Source organism: Manis javanica, chromosome 5 (genome assembly GCF_040802235.1).
Source record: "Manis javanica isolate MJ-LG chromosome 5, MJ_LKY, whole genome shotgun sequence".
NCBI classification, from domain to species: domain Eukaryota; kingdom Metazoa; phylum Chordata; class Mammalia; order Pholidota; family Manidae; genus Manis; species Manis javanica.
In genome coordinates, this window is record NC_133160.1 from 31,927,952 (window position 1) to 31,947,550 (window position 19,599).

Below are 19,599 nucleotides of genomic sequence, written 5' to 3' on the forward strand. Positions count from 1 at the left end.
TCCCACAATGCTCTCAGCGTGTGGACAGGGTGGGGTGCCCTGGGACCCGCTGGCTGGCCCCGCTTTCTGCTGTCTGGGGATGTCTTTCCTCCTCCAGTCCTTTGGCCGCTCCCTTACTTAGGAACTCTCTTCTCCCCTCTCCCCTGAACATCAACCATTATTACCTTACCAGGTTAGGTTTTACAAGGATAATTAGAAGGATGATCTAGAAGAACTTTCCTTTTCAGTTGCCATGTAAACCTAGACATCCCTGAAGGCAAGAGAGCAGTAAGGGCCTGGTGTGTTTGAGGGGTGTGTGTGTCATGGGCGCGTGCACATTCTGTACGAGAGAAAGAGGGAGGATAAGCGGGAGCACTCATGGGTATTGCAATGAAGTATCCTGTTGGAGATGCTAGAGTCCCTCATTGTTCTCTAGGGACAATCTGAATGAGTTCTTTGAGGGCCTCTGAGTGACAAACTGAGCTCACTCTGACATCCTCGATGGCTTGCTCCCAGACAAAGCCAGAGAAGCCTAGTTGAGGCTGGGGATAGTTGAGGAATCTATCGCACTTTCCCCGGGCTGCTGACCAGACTGGGACTCAGGCTTTCTCTTCTCTATGAGGAGTCTTGGATTTCTTTTCCCCAGACCTTCCTGTCTTCATTCTTTGCCTAGGTGAATTTCATCTGACCCTTTCCTGCTTTCTTCAGTCTTGACTCACTCTTTATCTTTTCCTCCTCTGTGCCAGGATCCCCAGAGGAAACCAAATGCTGGCCCACGTGTGAATCCAGAGCGCGGGCGTGTTGTTTGGCCTGCACATGGGGAAGCTGGTACAATTTCCATCTAATTTGAATTAGCAGTCAATATTTGAACATTGAGACATTTCACGTAGGGATCCAGATTTCCAACCTCTCTTAAAATTTGGAAGATCTGGCCACATTGGGCCCATATTTGTACCAAAAATGGTTGGAGTCCTTAAAAACATCATGCTAAGTGAAAGAAACCAGTCACCATATATTGTATGATTCTGTTTATGTGTAATGCACAGAATAGGCAAATCTAAGACACAGAAAGTGGATCATTGGTTGTCCACAGTTGGCAGCCAGGGGGTGGGTTGGAGGGAAATGAGGAGTGATTTTAAAAGGTATGGGGTTCTTTGGGGGGATGAAAATGTTTGAAAACCTAATTTAATGGTTGCATAAATCTGTGATTATACTAAAAAAACATTTTCAATGTGTGAATCCTGTAGTATGTGGATTATAGTTCAATGCAGGTGTTACTTTTAAAAATGGGTTGGAGCTAGGTAGCATTTACCTCCTTAGATGGGGTAGATGAACTCTAGCTTGCCACAGTTCGCTTCGTTCCATACTGATTCCATCACACTAGGGCCCTGCTCACTTCTCTCACTTACATCACTGGCCTCTGTTGGCATTTGACTCTTTAGCCTCAGTCTAATGTTCACGAGCATTTTCCTTTTTCTAGTATCTTCCTTATGGTAAGTTCCCTTTTCTCATCCTTTTCCTCATGAAAATAGCCTTACTCTGTCTATCTCAGAGTACATCTTCTAGGGTATCTAATACCCCTAGAAGAATAAAGGAATGTATTTCCTTCAGAGTAACAATGCTGCTGTAACATTTAAAGCCCATCACACCAAACTGAAAAAAAAAAATACAATCTGGATTTACTAAACAAATACTGTGCACTATGCTAACAGAAGGATAACAGGAAATGGTTTATAATCCCAAACCCTCAAAGGGTTCGTCCGGAACAGCCCTGCAGCATGACCGTGCAGGGGGTGCTGCGAGCCTGGAGATGGAGCTGCAATAGCTGGCATTTTAAAACAGCTTGTTGATGGACTGGCTTGTGAGAAAACCAACATTACATTGAAACTCTTAGGGATACTTCAAATCGGTGGATTATATGGTCGCTTGATTAAGTTTGGGTTATGTAAACAGTGGAGTGTTTAGATTTAGGCTTGGCTGTTGGAGTCCAGGCAGCTGTTTGTACTTAAGTCCCGCAAGAAGTCTTGTTAATCAAAGAGCTGACTGAATTTCTTTCTTTCTCCCATCCCTGCCTGCTGCTTTTTTTGTACCTGTGTTGTTTTTCCTCCTGTCCAAACCCTTTGGGCTCAGGACTGTCGGGAGGCAAGGCAGAGCGTTCCTAATTCTCCTCTGAGGACCAGGAACTTATTTTTCTGATTACATGGATGTGCCCCACAGATTTCCCTCACTGTGAGGTAATCACTTCATTTATCCAAGTTCTACAAAGCCATTATTATTCCGGTTAGTTCATATTTTTGAGGCTAAGTCATCAGTTTGATGCGTTTGTTGTAAAATGTGGTTTAACAGCTTGTTAGCACATTTATTTTTTTTTAATGGAACCCAAAGATGTTTCATGCTTGAGCAGCAGTGGATTTAAGAGCTGATGAAAAGCTCCTCGAGCTGTGTGCATTCAGCACAAAACAATGGCACGAGAACACTGTGGAGCAATGTGCAGGGCTGGGACCAGCAGTGGCGCGCAGCCTTTCTTCATGAGCTCTGGGCTGCTTTTTTCCTGACAGTGTCTTATAAATAACCAGTGTTGCTTGGTGCTTGTTGGGTTCAGGTTGTCGGGGATGCACTGGATCATTTGAGCAGTCTGAGTTCAATGTGGGTTTTTCCACCCTCTGAGATGATTCTATTTTATTTTGTCCACAGAGCAAAGGGGCACCTTGGGCTGTTGTTTTCTGTCTTCTGCTTGTGGCTTTGTGAAGTTGTCTCAGAGCTAACGGGTTGGAACTGAGAGCTATTGTGGAGCTGGGTGAGTGTCAGGGAGCCTTGGAAAAGTAAAAGTGGGGAAGCCACAAGGTCTTTCAACAGGGTCAGCATTAATACAAACTAGGTCATTTTCCTGGGAGGCAGCAAAAGTGAACATTCTGTGTTTGACCAAAGCCAGCCTCTTGGTTGAGATTTTGATAATTTGGGGATGAAATAAAGGCATATGGTCTCCTTTGCTTAAATCCAGAACTATCTTTGTATGCATCTATATTTGCTGGATTAAAGGATCTTCAGCCCATGGGGAGAAACCTCATGGAAGGGGTATTGGTGAAAATGGACTTTCTGATGTGGCTACAATGTGTTACCCCATCAGCCTCCCTCTGTGCACTTCTGTGCTGTCAGTGCATAAACCAGACAACTGATTATTTTCCCCCTTCAGGTCAGAACTCATATTTCCTTTCTACTGAAACAATTAGAGAAAAAGGAAAGAGAGCAAGAGTTCTTCAACAAAAGTATGAAGTTTCTCCAATTAAGTATTATGTAGTGCTGATACAGTATGTAGAACCTAGATTTGAAATATATTATTTAGAGAAAGGGACAGAGTTGATTGATTGAAGTACTTGCATGTGGGAAGAGGAGGAAACCATAAGAGAAAAATCACCAACTGTTCCGCCTAGTGGTTACCTAACAGTGGATGAGATTCATATTTCCAGTCTGCCCACACTCCAACATTTCTTTGAGGTTGAGAACAGAATATAAAATGGAACTCCTGTGTGGGGCACTCTTACTTTCTTAAACGGAAGAAAGAAAAACAGACTGCTGTTAATAGCGATGGTGCTCACTTACAGAATAATGACAAATGCTAGTCCTGGAAGGGACCTTTTCTACAAACTACACCAAATGTCTGATTTTGTAGATGAAGAAAATGGAATGAAGAAACTTGTCTAGGATTCTCTCAACTTACTTCTGACCTCAGTGGATAGCCCTTAAATCTAGATATTTCATATAAATGGAATTATATGATATGTGACCTTTGTGTCTGACTTCTTTCACTTAGCATAATGTCTTCAAGGTTGATCCATGTTGTTCCATGTATCTGTTCTTCATTCCCTCTTATGGCTGAATAATACTTCATTGTATAAATATTACATTTTGTGTATCCATTTATCAGTTAGTGGACATTTGGGTTGTTTCCACCTTTTGGCTATCGTGAGTAATGCTGCTATTGATATTCATATACAAGTTTTTGTTTGGACATCTGTTTTTCAATTTTTTTAAGTAAAATTGCAAGTCATGTGATAATCCTGTTTAACTTATTGAGGAACTATTTCACCCAGGGTACAGCATTTTATATTTCCACTAGCAAATGTCTGAGGGTTCCAATTTCTCCACATCCTCATCAATACTTGTTATTGTCTGTCTTTTATTCTAATCATCCTAATATGTGTGAAGTGGTATCTCATTATGGGTTTGATCTGCATTTTCCTCATGACCAAAAGTGTTGAACATCTTTTCATGTGCTTATTGGCCATTGTATATCTTTGGAGAAATGTCTACTCAAGTTCTTTGCCTATTTTTAAATTAGGTTCTTTGACCTTTTTATTGTTGAATTTTAAGAGTTCTTTATGTTCCCTGGATACTAGGATTTTATCAGATATATTGTTTAAAATTTTTCTCATTCTGTGAGTTGACTTTCTTGACAATGTCTTTTGATGCTCAAAAGTTTTTAACCTCAATGATGACCTCTTTGTTTTGTCTTTTTTCATCTGTACTTTTGGTGTCGTATCTAAGAAACCATTGCCAAATCCGAAGTCTTGAAGATTGACCCTTTGTTTATCATTTAACTCCTATATTTAGGTATTTGATGTATATTGTGTTAATTTTTGTATAGGATGAGTCAAGGACTTCATTCATTTGCATTTGGATATCTCGTTGTTCCAGTACTATTTGTTGAAGAGAATATTCTTTCCTTCATTGAATGGCCATGGCACCCTTGTAAGAAATGAGTTGCCCAGTGATGTATGGATTTATTTCTGGAATCACCATTCCACTTCATTAATCATCTTCTATCCTTATGCCAATCCCTGGAAATTAAGTTATGAGTTCTTCTTTATCTTATTTAGAAATTATTTTGAAAATTCTAAATTGGAGGGTTTTATGCATAATGCCTTTATTGCTAAACTACATTTTTCTTTCAGTGCATTTAGGGAATGTGGATATCCACATGATCATTTCATTGTCCTTGAAGTTCAGTAATTGTACCAGATATAACTGGTGTTGCTTGTATTAGTTTTTCCTAGAACATGACATGTCTTTTTTAAGTAGCAGATTCACATCTATTTTATTTCAGGCAAGTTTTCTTCTATAGTATCTCTATTCTTTTTTGTTTGTTTTTTCCCTATTTTCTTCTTCAGAGAATTCAGTTATGTATGTGTGATAGACCTCTTGTTTTTGTCTTCTGCTTCTATTATTTAAAAATCTTTGTTTTTTTTCTCTCCATTTTGTATGATTTAAACAGGCTGTCCTGTATGTCCAAAGTTTTTTTTTTTTAATTATGATTTTGGGGGATATTTTTTTTTGCCTTTTAACACTGTAATATATTTATTTACATTAAAACAATGTTTATTAGTAACTGTTTTAAAGTGTTTGTTAAGGCAGACATCTGGGCCTTTTTACATGCAATTTCTGTTGTTTGCTTACCCCCACCCCCACTGTGCTTGGGGCACATACAAAGACTTTCTGTTTTTATGCATGTTTCCTAATTTTTTGTTAAAACTAGGCATTTTAGATAATATTTTTAACAATTCCGGCTATTGATACCTCCCTCCAATTTGTTATTTGCTTGTTTACTTGTTTAGTGATTTGACTGGACTGTTGTACTGTCTGTTCCCCCCGCCCCCCGCCTCAGCATGAAGCCTCTGGTGCTGAAGTCACCCTCAGATGGCAGGTAGTTTTTAGCAGGACTTAGCAACTAAGTTTCTCCCTGATCTCTGTTACGCTATCTGCCTCTATTGCTATCACATCCAGCTGTTAGACTCCTCTAATTGCTGAGGGATTGTTATATTATTTTCAACAATGCCATGGGCATAAATTGCACTGTAGTCTCATCCTATTAATTTTGGACCCTTTTTTAGGGGTAGTTTTTAGGCCAGTTTTTGAGGTTTGTTCTGACCACAGCAGAGCTCTTCCTAGCTATCTCTTTCCCAGGTTCTTGCTGGTAATCTAGCTGACCCACAGTTTAGCTTGTTGCCCTTTGTAGAGCTGCCATTCTTCTCCTAATTGTTTACTGTCCAAATCGCCACTCTTTTTTTGAGAGTGCCCTTAGGGCTTGAAATTCCCCCATTCTCTGCTTCAAATGAAGTCAGACTCTTTGGGTAGAGGTTAGAACCTCTCTGTGTTTAAGGCCTGCCCCTTCCCCTGGGCAAAAATCTGTGAGCACAGTCCGGTGGTGAGGACAGTGTCTTTCTTTTCTTAGACTGACATTCCTGGTTCATCAGCAGGGCACTAGGTAGAAAGCAGTAGCTTCTGGTCTTCTTAGCTTGTTTTTCCTGGTCTGGAACTTTCATGCTATGGAGAGAGTGAACTGGGATGAGAGTGGTCGATCAGGGCCCCAGTATTCTCTGCCTGCTGTACCTGGTGTAGAGCCTCTGTCAATGATTGGTGGCTGAGTGAAGGAGGAGAGCCCTGACTCGTTGGCTGAACTCACCTGCAGTTTAGTGTCGGCATGTGAAATTGGGAGGGTGTGAGCAATACAGATGGGCTGGCCCTTGTGGAGAGATACTGCAGCCCTTGACTATGAGCTGGAGAGCTTTTGTCACATTGAACTGGAGATGGGTAGGAAGGTGGTAGGTCAAGTACCACAAATTCTTGCTGTTCTTTACCAAGATTCAGTAGATTTTCTCAAGTAAATGTTTCTCCATTTGCTGTACACCTTTAGGATAAATTCCAAAGAACTAAATTTAAAAATATTTTTCACAGTTACTGTTACATACTGCTGGTGAGCAGCTCTGTTTTGTTCTCTCTGTTTCTTTCTTTTTAATCTTTTTAAATGGCTTGCTTCTTGCTTCCTCCTATTACTTGAATACCTGTATCTATATTTTGTGCCCTTCTTAACTTTTTGAAATCATGTTTTTAATCTGCTTGAGTTTGGAGTTTGTGTGATTCCTTAAATAGTTTCTCTCAGGCTGTGTGTGCTTCATCTGTCTTTTACTTACAGTTTTTTCCTCTTTTTGCTTTGTAGTTTCTATTCACAAGTCCATACCTCGTTTTTTTCACATTACTTCCCTTTGAAAGAGTGAGGTTATTGTCAAATATGTTTTGAGGGTGGCAGGAAGGTGGGACAACCTTAAATTTCTATTTGGATTTAATTTCTTGAACATCTCCTCATTGAGTCATATCTCTAAAATCTTTTGCTGGGGAGCACATCTCTCTCCATTTCTGCGTAGCTCATAGCAGTGCCCATCCAGTCACACTCCATGGGCTATAACCTGGGAGTGACTCTTTCCTCTCCTTGGCTGTGCCTTACTCCAGGAGTCTCCGTGGTTCCTAAGATATAGGTCATACACCATTAGAAATGGCATGTCTATTTCTCCTTTAGCTTCACCTCTCCTGCTATTCCTTGTTTTTAGGATGGGTCTCTTGAGGGACATAATCTGCTCTTTCCCATGCCCAATCCACAAATTTTGATTTCATTACTAACAGAATCATGAGACAGATCTTTCAGTATTCCATTTTATTAGGCAGGAAGCCTGTTTCTTGATCAGTGTCTGAGGGGTTCTATGTCCTCCTCACCAAACCTCTGTAGGATCCAGATACTACTGTTTGGGGATATATTGGCTTTATAGTTTTCATTTCTGGCAGTGTCTTTTTTCTCTTATTACATTGAAGATGAAACTGGCTTTAAAACTTTCTTTTTTATTGTTCCTTGTTTTCAGCATGTATCAAGAAGTAAAAATGCTTTTCATTCTCTGTATTTGGCCAGATATAAATTTAGTTCGCATCTGTTTTAACAACCAATATATTTGATTGCTTTTCTCACAGCTTGTTTGCATTTTTTAAATTTGCTCTCTTTCCTTGATAGTTCCTTGTTTCTTTTTATACACTGTCTTTAAAAGTACTGATGCAATGTTTTATTTAAGGTTTGGGATTGGTATGTTTCCTTTAGATATGCTCTTAAATTGCTTAACACTTTTTCTATTGATCTTAGTGTTAATACTCATCACTTCTCTGAAGAGTTGAGAGCTCTAGAAATCTTTCATTATTAGTTTCCCCCTTAAGATCTTACCCTGCCTTCCATATTTTGTTGCAATCGTCTTGTAGTTAGAATCTAGATCTAGCTTGGAGCAAACCTCACAGATAGCTGTTCTGAGATTGGATTCTCTGCATCTAAAATGCTTCCTTAAGGATCCCCACCACATGCACCAACCCAAATATTCCTAACTCTCATTTGCTTTTTGATCTAAAAATTAGAATGCTTCAAAGAAAGGTGTGTTGCTGCAATTTGAGTACTCAGATACTCTGGGTACTTAAAAGCAAGGAGTTTAATCTGTTCATTCAGGGTAAATCTGTAGTAACTTTTAAGACATGTTAGATTATATCTGGCTGCTCCTTCACAAAAACTTACTGTGGGTAAAATTGCAATATTTTCAAAATCTCCCGCCTGACTTAAGTGTATCTGCATATCAATAGGTGTTTCCAAGGGGTGGAGAGTTTAGTTCATCTACATATCAGTAGATTATTGCACTGGTTTGTGAGGGTTTATCTGGCTGGGAGAGGTTGGGTGGAGCTCTCTTCTGCTTCAGCCTGGTCAAGGGAGAGACAAGATGACTGCTTATAAGAAATAAACGGGTTTCTTAACTTTATTTCCCCTTTGACTGATTTTGGTTTTAGAGGTTTTTTGCCCCTGGAATTTTCCCCCAAGAGTTACACTCACCTTGAATAAATGAATAAAAAATGATGAGTAAATCAACATTTAAGTCAATAAAAATTAAATGTACACTTCCTACATTTCTCAGTGCCCTGGGACATAACTTTAAGTTGTACTTATGATTGGAGATTATTCTTCATTTTGATACTTGGACTTTCAGTTGTTTTTCTTAATATTGGGTAAAATAGATGAATATTATCATTTTTAGTTAATGGGCTTGAACTAAGGCAGGTGGAGGAGATGGAAGTTGGATACAAATGTGTATAATTCCCCATTGCAATACTAACCTTGAAAAGGAAATTTAACCTGTGACAGGAAGAGTTACTGGAGGAGGTGAAATCGTAGAAATAGCCCTGAAATCAGAACCAGGTGACTTGCCTTTGAGTCCTAATTCTGTTATTTCCTAGCCTTCTAGCCTTGGACAAGTTCTTATATCATGCTAAACCCCTGAGTTTTAATCTGTAAACTGATGATAATAATATCTAGTTCACAGAATTATTTTAAGGATTATGTGAGATAACATATGGAAAGCTGCTGAGCTAGATACTAGTCTCTGAATGGTAACTGATCCTGAACCTATTAGGAAATGTCTAGGCATATATATTAGAACATAAAAATTTTAAAACTATAATGTAACACAGTAAGGTTTATTTATACCTCTGTAGTTAATTTTGTGGTGTACACTTGGGTGCACTGCTGGCTGCCTAAAAAACATACATTTTCTCTTTCCTTTTTATTAATAGAATCCTTTTATTATTGAGGGTGGCAGTGTACCCAGCTAAAATCCTGTGTTTCAAAGCCTCACTTGCAGATAAGGGTGGTAAATATAAAAATTGTTTCTGGTGGCGGGGCTACTAAAAAATAGTTGTATGACTGAGACAGCTAACTCTGGAAGAAACAGGAATTGTGTAAGAAACAGACGAGAACTTGAAGAGAAAAATAGAAAAATGTCTTTAAAATTTAAGAAACACTTTTTTTCTGGATCTAGGGTGCTGTAACTAAACTATAATTCAGGTGTGACAGCATATATATTTCCATGTATCCAAGCTCTCAGAATTTGCATTACTATTTGGGTCACTTTAAGGAGACTCTTCTGAACATTAAGATCAAATATATTTTATTTGATCTTTATTAGATCTTTATAATAATAAAAGGAATAATAATAAAAGGAATATATTTTATTTCCTTTAATTACTTAAAATCACCCACTTAAAGTTTTTTTAATATTGTGATAATTATTGTCCAAGTTTTTTCTTTTAGTTTTTAAATTCCTGTATTATTTTTTGAGAAGAACTCATCTTTATAATATCTCGAAGTTAATGCAAGCTTTTAATCATACAGGTTATCTGAATATTATAGAGTTTTTCTATCTCCCTCTCTCCCCTTTTGTCTTTATCTCTTCCTTCCCTCCTCTCCTTTTTAAAATTCCTCTTGCCTTCTCCTTTTTTAAAAAAATTTCTTCCTAGTTCTGCTCAGAGATGTTGTCCTGTTACCTCAGTTCTCTCCTAAGGTTCTCATTTCCTCTTTGACCCAATATTCTCTTCTGGGTTTTTTGGCCCTTAAGTAACTTCTTAAGAAAGGATGATGGAAGCTACTTGCTTCCCCAGTTTTTAGGTGCTTTGAAATGTCTGTTATTCTGCCCTCCCACTTGTTGATAATAAGGTTGGCTATAGAATCCAAATCAAAAGTCATTTTGCCCTGGGGCTTGAAGGCATTGCCCCAGTGTTTTTTTTATTACGTAGGATGTTTATTTCCATTATGGGGAATCTGGAGATGTTTTTCCTACTTGGAAGAATCCTTATATTATTGGGGGTGAGTCCTTGTATTATTGAAATTTCTAGGATTTTTTCCATTGATGTGCTGAAATCCCTTGTAATATCTAAGTAAGGGCCTTTTGTGGCGGGGTGGGGGTTGCTCATTTATATTCCTGGGGGCTTATTGGGATCTCTCATCCTTAATTTTTCTTCAGTCCATTGTTTACTTGAAAATATCCTTTTACATTTTTCTCCGTTCTGTATGGGACTCAGGTGTTGGCCATTGGACAACCCATTTCTTAGCACTCATCACTTCCACTTTTGTTGTGCTCTACATTCTTTAAAATTTCTTCAACCTTACCTTCAAAGGTTTCTATTGTTTCTAGTTTTTTAAATCACAGTTTTTTTTCCTAAGCACGCATTCTTGTTCTTCGATTGTTTCTTTTTCATAGCATTTGTTCTTATCTTATGGCTGAACTAGCTATCTATTTATCGATATCCATTCAGATGTTGTTGCTAAATTCTCCTCTGTTCTTGGAGTAACATCTGATCCTCCAGGATTGGCTTTTCCATGTTTTGTCTTGGTTGCTATTTGTGATGTTGGTTTTCACTTTGAAAAGTGAAAGCTGGGTTTGTGATTCTAGGCTGTATATATGTTTCCTCTGCTCTCATATAGTTAGGTATGTTCCCAGTATGTGTCCTCCTTGAGTGGTAAGATTGACTAGGAGCATTATACATCTTGGGTGTTTACTGTTGTGGGTATGTCTTGGTGCGAGGGGAAGCCAGCTCATGCTCTAGTAACTGAAATGCTAGAATTAAGTGTGTGTTGGGGGAGACTCTTTCCTCTTAGTCAACAATATCCACGAGAGAAGGCCAAGTTCGTTCCAGGTGAGCCTTTCAGTATCTACAGAGAACCCTTTCACTTTATTTGCGTGGGACTAACTAAATACTGGATCTTTTGCCTATGATAGACTGACAATATGTGCAGCTTTAGGCATACAGATTCATATTAATCATTGTTGATTCCCTTGTTTTCAGCTCCACTTCTTGACCCCTGTGCTGATTCTGCCTGTGGGGTTTCTCTGGGTTCCCTTGATGGACTGGCTTCCACTTCCATAGCCTGTTTTGTAGTACTTATTCCATTTGAATTTTTAAAATTAAATAATGGTAAAATATACATGACATAAAATGTAACATCGTAATCATTTTTAAGTATATAGCTTGGTCGTGTCAAGTACATTTTACATTATTGTGCAGCCAATTTCCAGAACTTTTTCATCTTGTGAAACTAAGACTCCATACCCATTAAACAGCTCCCCATTTCCCACTGCCCCCAACACATGGAACCCACCAGCATGCTTTCTTTTTCTATTTTGATTATTCTAGATACTTTGTGTATATGGCATCCTATAGTATTTTGTATGTGTGTGTTGGGGGAAGGGCTGGCTTATTTCACTTAATGTCTCCAGGGTTCATCATACTTTAGCATGTGTCCACATTTACTTCCTTTTTAAGGCTGGTTAATATTCCATTGTATATATACATATATACCACATTATGTCTTCTCATTCATCTGTTGATGGGAACTTGGGTTGTTTCCACTTTTGTGAATAGTGCTGCTACAAACATGGGTGTGCAAATATCTCTTCCAGACTCTACTTTTAACTCTTTGGAATTTACACCCAGAGGTGGAATTGCTGGATCATATGTTAATTACATTTTTAATTTTTTGAGGAACTAACATACTGTTTTCTATAGCTCTTGTACCTTTTATATTCCCACCAACAGTGCACAAACCTTCTTAATTCTTCTCTTTATTTCTCCTTACTATTTTGTATTTGTTCTACATTACATGCCTACATTGTTATTTTTCCTGGAGATTTGGAAGTGATGGAAGATAAATATGTACACTCAGCCTGTCATTCTATCAGGATATGGTATGACAGTATAAATATGTGTATGTACATATATGCATAAAGAATACATCCCATCAGCTGACTGACAAATGTATATATACATATATATCTATAATATACAAATCCACCCATCATGTATACATGTGATATATATATAAATTCCTTATTATGTATGTCATATTTATTCTCTGTCACATATTTGATGTACATATATACATCATATGCATCATTAAAAATATGTATATACATGCACCAGAAAAGGGTGAGATACAGGTATTCATATATACAACATGGATGAGTCTTGAAAATATCATGTTAAATGAAAGAAGCCATCACAAAACATCACGTATTGTGTGGTTTGTTTCCATTTGTATGAAAGTCCAGAATAGGCAAATCTATAGAGACAGAAAGCAGGTTAGTTGTTGCCAGATGCTGGGAAAAGGGAGGATTGGGGAGTGATGACCAGTGGGCACAGGGTTTCTTGTTTGGAGTGATGAGTGTTCTAAAATTACATTGTGCTGATATTTGCACAGTTCTGTGAATACTTTAAATGGCTGATTTTTATGACATGTGAATTATATCTCAAAGCTGTTAAAAGGAAAACTATAGACTGTAGAGGGATGGGATGAGGTCCAGAGGACAGATAGAGGGTTTTCTTTTGGTTAGGAGCAGACACGTTTCTTTCATGTAATCAGATAAAAGATATCTTTCAGGCTATTTATGCATTATACCTTTTTCCTATAAAGATCATCATTGCTGTTGAATTTAACTGAATTTCATTTGTATAAAAATATCCTGTGGGGGGAGGAGCCAGGATGGTGGCGTGAGTAGAGCAGCAGAAATCTCCTCCCAAAACCACATATATCTATGAAAATATAACAAAGACAACTCTTTCTAGAATACAGACCAGAGGACACAGGACAACATCCAGACAACATCAACACCTGCGAGAACTCAGTGCCTCGCAAAAGGGGTAAGATACAAACCCCAGGCCGGCGGGTCCTGAGTGCCCCTCCCCCCTGCTGCTGGCAGGAGGAGAGGAGTCAGAGCAGGAGGGAGAAGGAGCCCAGCCCCAGCAATCCAGACCAGAGCACAGACACAGTGCATGCACAGGGCCCTGGATACTAGGGAAACAGGACAGCAAGAATGGTGAGCAGGTACTGGAGGCTGGCACCAGAGGACAAAAGAAACACGAGCAGTCACCTTTTTTTCTTTTTTTTTTTTTTTTGTTGTTTTGTTGTGGTGAGTGCTTTTTGGAAGTCTTAAAGGGACAGGGACCCCAATACTAGGGACCGGCGAGCAGGTATCGGAGGCCAGCGCTGGAGAACAAGAAAAGCAAGTGGCCATTTTTTTTTGTTGTTGTTGTTTTGTTTTGGTGAGCGCTTTTTGGAAGTCTTAAAGGGATAGGGACCCCAATATAGGGAAACAGGGCAGCAAGTCCAGTGAGCAGGTGCCCGAGGCTGGTGCCAGAGAATAAAGAAAAATGAGTGGCCATTTTTTTTTTTCTTTGTGGTCATTGTTTTGTTTTGGTGGGTACTTTTTGGAAGTCTTAAAGGGGCAGGATGGAACACTTAGTACAGAGGTAGGGAATCCAGGGATCTCTGGGCACTCTAATCCCCTGGGCTGCACGGAGCATGGAGGCCCCTTACGGAGATAAATGGCCTCCCGCCACTCCCCCTCCAACACAATTCCACCACTTTGGAGCAGCAGCCTGAACCAGGACACGCCCAAAGCAACAGCAGAGATAAACTCTAGTAGCAGCTGGGCAGGAAGCAGAAGCCCTGTCTGCGTGCAGCTACCCAGCACAGGCCACTAGAGGTCGCTATTCTCCCAGGAGAGGAAGGCCACAAACCAACAAGAAGGGAAGTTCTTCCAGCCATCACTAGTCCCAGCTCTGCAAACTATTCCTGTCACCATGAAAAGACAAAATTACAGGCAAACCAAGATCACAGAGACACCAGAGAAGGAGACAGACCTAACCAGTCTTCCTGAAAAAGAATTAAAAATAAAAATCATAAATGTGCTGACAGAGATGCAGAGAAATACGCAAGAGAAATGGGATGAAGTCCAGAGGGAGATCACAGATGTCAGGAAGGAGATCACAGAAATGAAACAAGCTCTGGAAGGATTTATAAGCAGAATGGATAAGATGCAAGAGGCCATTGATGGAATTGAAAACAGAGAACAGGAATGCATAGAAGCTGAAATAGAGAGAGATAAAAGGATCTCCAGGAATGAAACAAAACTAAGAGAACTATGTGACCAATCCAAAAGGAATAATATTCGTATTATAGGGGTACCAGAAGAAGAAGAAAGAGGAAAAGGGATGGAAAGTATCTTGGAAGAAATAATTGCTGAAAACTTCCCCAAACTGGGGGAGGAAATAATCGAACAGACCACGGAAATACACAGAACCCCCAACAGAAAGGATCCAAAGAGAACAACACCAAGACACATAATAATTAAAATGGCAAAAATCAAGGACAAGGAAAGAGTTTTAAAGGCAGCTAGAGAGAAAAAGGTCACCTACAAAGGAAAACCCATCAGGCTAACATCAGACTTCTCGACAGAAACCCTACAGGCCAGAAGAGAATGGCATGATATATTTAATGCAATGAAACAGAAGGGCCTTGAACCAAGGATACTGTATCCAGCATGACTATCATTTAAATATCATGGTAGAATTAAACAATTCCCAGACAAGCAAAAGCTGAGGGAATTTGCTTCCCACAAACCACCTCTACAGGGCATCTTACAGGGACTGCTCTAGATGGGAGCACTCCTAGAAAGAGCACAGAACAAAACACCCAACATATGAAGAATGGAGGAAGAGGTATAAGAAGGGAGAGAAGAAAAGAATCTCCAGACAGTGTATATAACAGCTCAATAAGCGAGCTAAGTTAGGCGGTGAGATACTAAAGAGGCTAACCTTGAACCTTTGGTAACCACGAATTTAAAGCCTGCAATGGCAATAAGTACATATCTCTCAATAGTCACCCTAAATGTAAATGGACTGAATGCACCAATCAAAAGACACAGAGTAATAGAATGGATAAAAAAGTAAGACCAGTCTATATGCTGCTTACAAGAAACTTACCTCAAACCCAAAGACATGCACAGACTAAAAGTCAAGGGATGGAAAAACATATTTCAGCAAACAACAGTGAGAAGAAAGCAGGGGTTGCAGTACTAATATCAGACAAAATAGACTTCAAAACAAAGAAAGTAACAAGAGATAAAGAAGGACACTACACAATGATAAAGGACTCAGTCCAACAAGAGGATATAACCATTCTAAATATATATGCACCCAACACAGGAGCACCAGCATATGTAAAACAAATACTAACAGAACTAAAGGGGGAAATAGACTGCAATGCATTCATTTTTAGGAGACTTCAACACACCACTCACCCCAAAGGATAGATCCACCGGGCAGAAAAAAGTTAGGACACGGACGCACTGAACAACACAGAAGAGCAGATGGACCAAATAGACATTTATAGAACTGTACATCCAAAAGCAACAGGATATACAATCTTCTCAAGTGCACATGGAACATTCCCTAGAATAGACCACATACTAGCCCACAAAAAGAGCCTCAGCAAAATCCAAAATATTGAAATTCTACCAACCAATTTTTCAGACCACAAAGGTGTAAGAGTAGAAATAAATTTTACAAAGAAAACAAAAAGGCTCACAAACACATGGAGGCTTAACAACATGCTTCTAAATAATCAATGGATCAACGAACAAATTAAAATAGACATCAAGGAATATATAGAAATAAATGACAACAACACAAAGCCCCAACTTTTGTGTGACACAGCAAATGCAATCCTAAGAGGAAAGTATATAGTGATCCAGGCACACTTGAAAAAGGAAGAACAATCCCAAATGAATGGTCTAACATCACAATTATTGAAATTGGAAAAAGAAGAACAAATGAGGCCTAAAGTCAGCAGAAGGAGCAACATAATAAAGATCAGAGAAGAAATAAACAAAATTGAGAAGAATAAAACAATAGCAAAACTCAATGAAACCAAGAGAAAATAAACAAAATAGATAAGCCTTTGGCCAAACTTATTAAGAGAAAAAGAGAATCAACACAAATCAACAGAATCAGAAATGAGAATGGAAAAATCAGACTCCACAGAAATACAAAGAATTATTAAAGACTACTACAAAAACCCATATGCCAACAAGCTGGCAAACGTAGAAGAAATGGACAACTTCCTAGAAAAATACAACCTTCCAAGACTGACCAAGGAAGAAACACAAAAGTTAAACAAACCAATTACAAGCAAAGAAATTGAAATGGTAATCAAAAAACTACCCAAGAACAAAGCACCCGGGTCGGACGGATTTACCTCGGAATTTTATCGGACACACAGAGAAGACATAATACCCATTCTCCTTAAAGTCTTCCAAAAAATAGAAGAGGAGGGAATACTCCCAAACTCATTCTATGAAGCCAACATCACCCTAATACCAAAATCAGGCAAAGACCCCACCAAAAAAAGAAAATTACAGACCAATATCCCTGATGAATGTAGATGCAAAAATACTTAATAAAATATTAGCAAACCAAATTCAAAAGTATATCAAAAGGATCATACACCATGATCAAGTGGGATTCATCCCAGGGATGCAAGGATGGTACAACATTCGAAAATCCATCAACATCATCCACCACATCAACAAAAAGAAAGACAAACACCACATGATCATCTCCATAGATGCTGAAAAAGCATTTGACAAAATTCAACATCCATTCATGATAAAAACTCTCAGCAAAATGGGAATAGAGGGCAAGTACCTCAACATAATGAAGGCCATATATCATAAACCCACAGCCAACATTATACTGAACAGCGAGAAGCTGAAAGCTTTTCCTCTGAGATCGGGAACTAGACAGGGATGCCCACTCTCCCCACTGCTATTTAACATAGTACTGGAGGTCCTAGCCACGGCAATCAGACAAAACAAAGAAATACAAGGAATCCAGATTGGTAAAGAAGAAGTTAAACTGTCACTATTTGCAGATGACATGATATTGTACATAGAAACCCTAAAGACTCCACCCCAAAACTACTAGAATTGATATCGGAATACAGCAAAGTTGCATGATACAAAATTATCACACAGAAATCTGTAGCTTCCCTATACACTAACAATGAACCAATAGAAAGAGAAATCAGGAAAACAATTCCATTCACAATTGCATCAAAAAGAATAAAATATATAGGAATAAATCTAACCAAAGATGTGAATGACCTATACTCTGAAAACTACAAGGCACTCTTTAAGAGAAATTAAAGGGGGCACTAACAAATGGAAACTCATCCCTTGCTCGTGGCTAGGAAGAATCAATATCGTCAAAATGGCCATCCTGCCCAAAGCAATATACAGATTTGATGTAATCCCTATCAAATTACCAGCAATTCTTCAATGAACTGGAACAAATAATTCAAAAATTCATATGGAAACACCAAAGACCCCAAATAGCCAAAGCAGTCCTGAGAAAGAAGAATAAAGTAGGGGGGATCTCACTCCCCAACTTTAAGCTCTACTATAAAGCCATAGTAATCAAGACAATTTGGTACTGGCACAAGAACAGAGCCACAGACCAGTGGAACAGACTAGAGACTCCAGACATTAACCCAAACATATATGGTCAATTAATATTTGATAAAGGAGCCATGGACATACAATGGCGAAATGACTGTCTCTTCAACAGATGGTGCTGGCAAAACTGGACAGCTACATGTAGGAGAATGAAACTGGACCATTGTCTAACCCCATACACAAAAGTAAATTCAAAAATGGATCAAAGACCTGAATGTAAGTCATGAAACCATAAAGCTCTTAGAAAAAAACATAGGCAAAAACCTTTTAGACATAAACATGAGTGACCTCTTCTTGAACATATCTCCCCGGGCAAGGAAAACAACAGCAAAAATGAACAAGTGGGACTATACTAAGCTTAAAAGCTTCTGTACAGCAAAAGACACCATTAATAGAACAAAAAGGAACCCTACAGCATGGGAGAATATATTTGTAAATGACAGATCCGATAAAGGCTTGACGTCCAAAATATATAAAGAGCTCACACGCCTCAACAAACAAAAAACAAATAATCCAATTAAAAAATGGGCAGAGGAACTGAACAGACAGTTCTCCAAAAAAGAAATACAGATGGCCAACAGACACATGAAAAGATGCTCCACATCGCTAATTATCAGAGAAATGCAAATTAAAACTACAATGAGATATCACCTCACACCAGTAAGGATGGGTGCCATCCAAAAGACAAACAACAACAAATGTTGGCGAGGCTGTGGAGAAAGGGGAACCCTCCTACACTGCTGGTGGGAATGTAAATTAGTTCAACCCTTGTGGAAAGCAGTATGGAGGTTCATCAAAATGCTCAAAACAGACCTACCATTTGACCCAGGAATTCCACTCCTAGGAATTTACCCTAAGAACGCAGCAATCAAGTTTGAGAAAGACAGATGCACCCCTATGTTTATCGCAGCACTATTTACAATAGCCAAGAATTGGAAGCAACCTAAATGTCCATCGGTAGAATAATGGATAAAGAAGATGTGGTACATATACACAATGGAATACTACTCAGCCATAAGAAGAGGGCAAATCCTACCATTTGCAGCAATATGGATGGAGCTGGAGGTTATTATGCTCAGTGAAATAAGCCAAGCAGAGAAAGAGTAATACCAAATGATTTCACTCATCTGTGGAGTATAAGAACAAAGGAAAAACTGAAGGAACAAAACAGCAGCAGAATCACAGAACCCAAGAATGGACTAACAGGTACCAAAGGGAAAGGGACTGGGGAGGATGGGTGGGTAGGGAGGGATAAGGGGGGGAGGAAGAAGAGGGGTATTAAGATTAGCACGCATAGTGGGGGGTGTGAGAAAGGGGAGGGCTGTACAAGACAGAGAAGACAAGTAGTGATTCTGCAACATTTTGCTATGCTGATGGACAGTGACTGTAAAGGGGTTTATAGGGGGGACTTGGTATAGGGGAGAGCCTAGTAAACATAATATTCTTCATGTAAGTGTAGATTAAAGATAAAAAAAAAGAAAAAAAAAGAAAGAGAGAATAGAGATTACTCCCTGATAGGAAAAATCTTACTGTAAATCAACGATTAATGCATGCTTTAAATGTCCTTAATTTTGATCACTTAAAGAGTGTCAGATGATCGGCTATGGATGTATACTTTTCTGATAATATTCCTTTTTCTTAA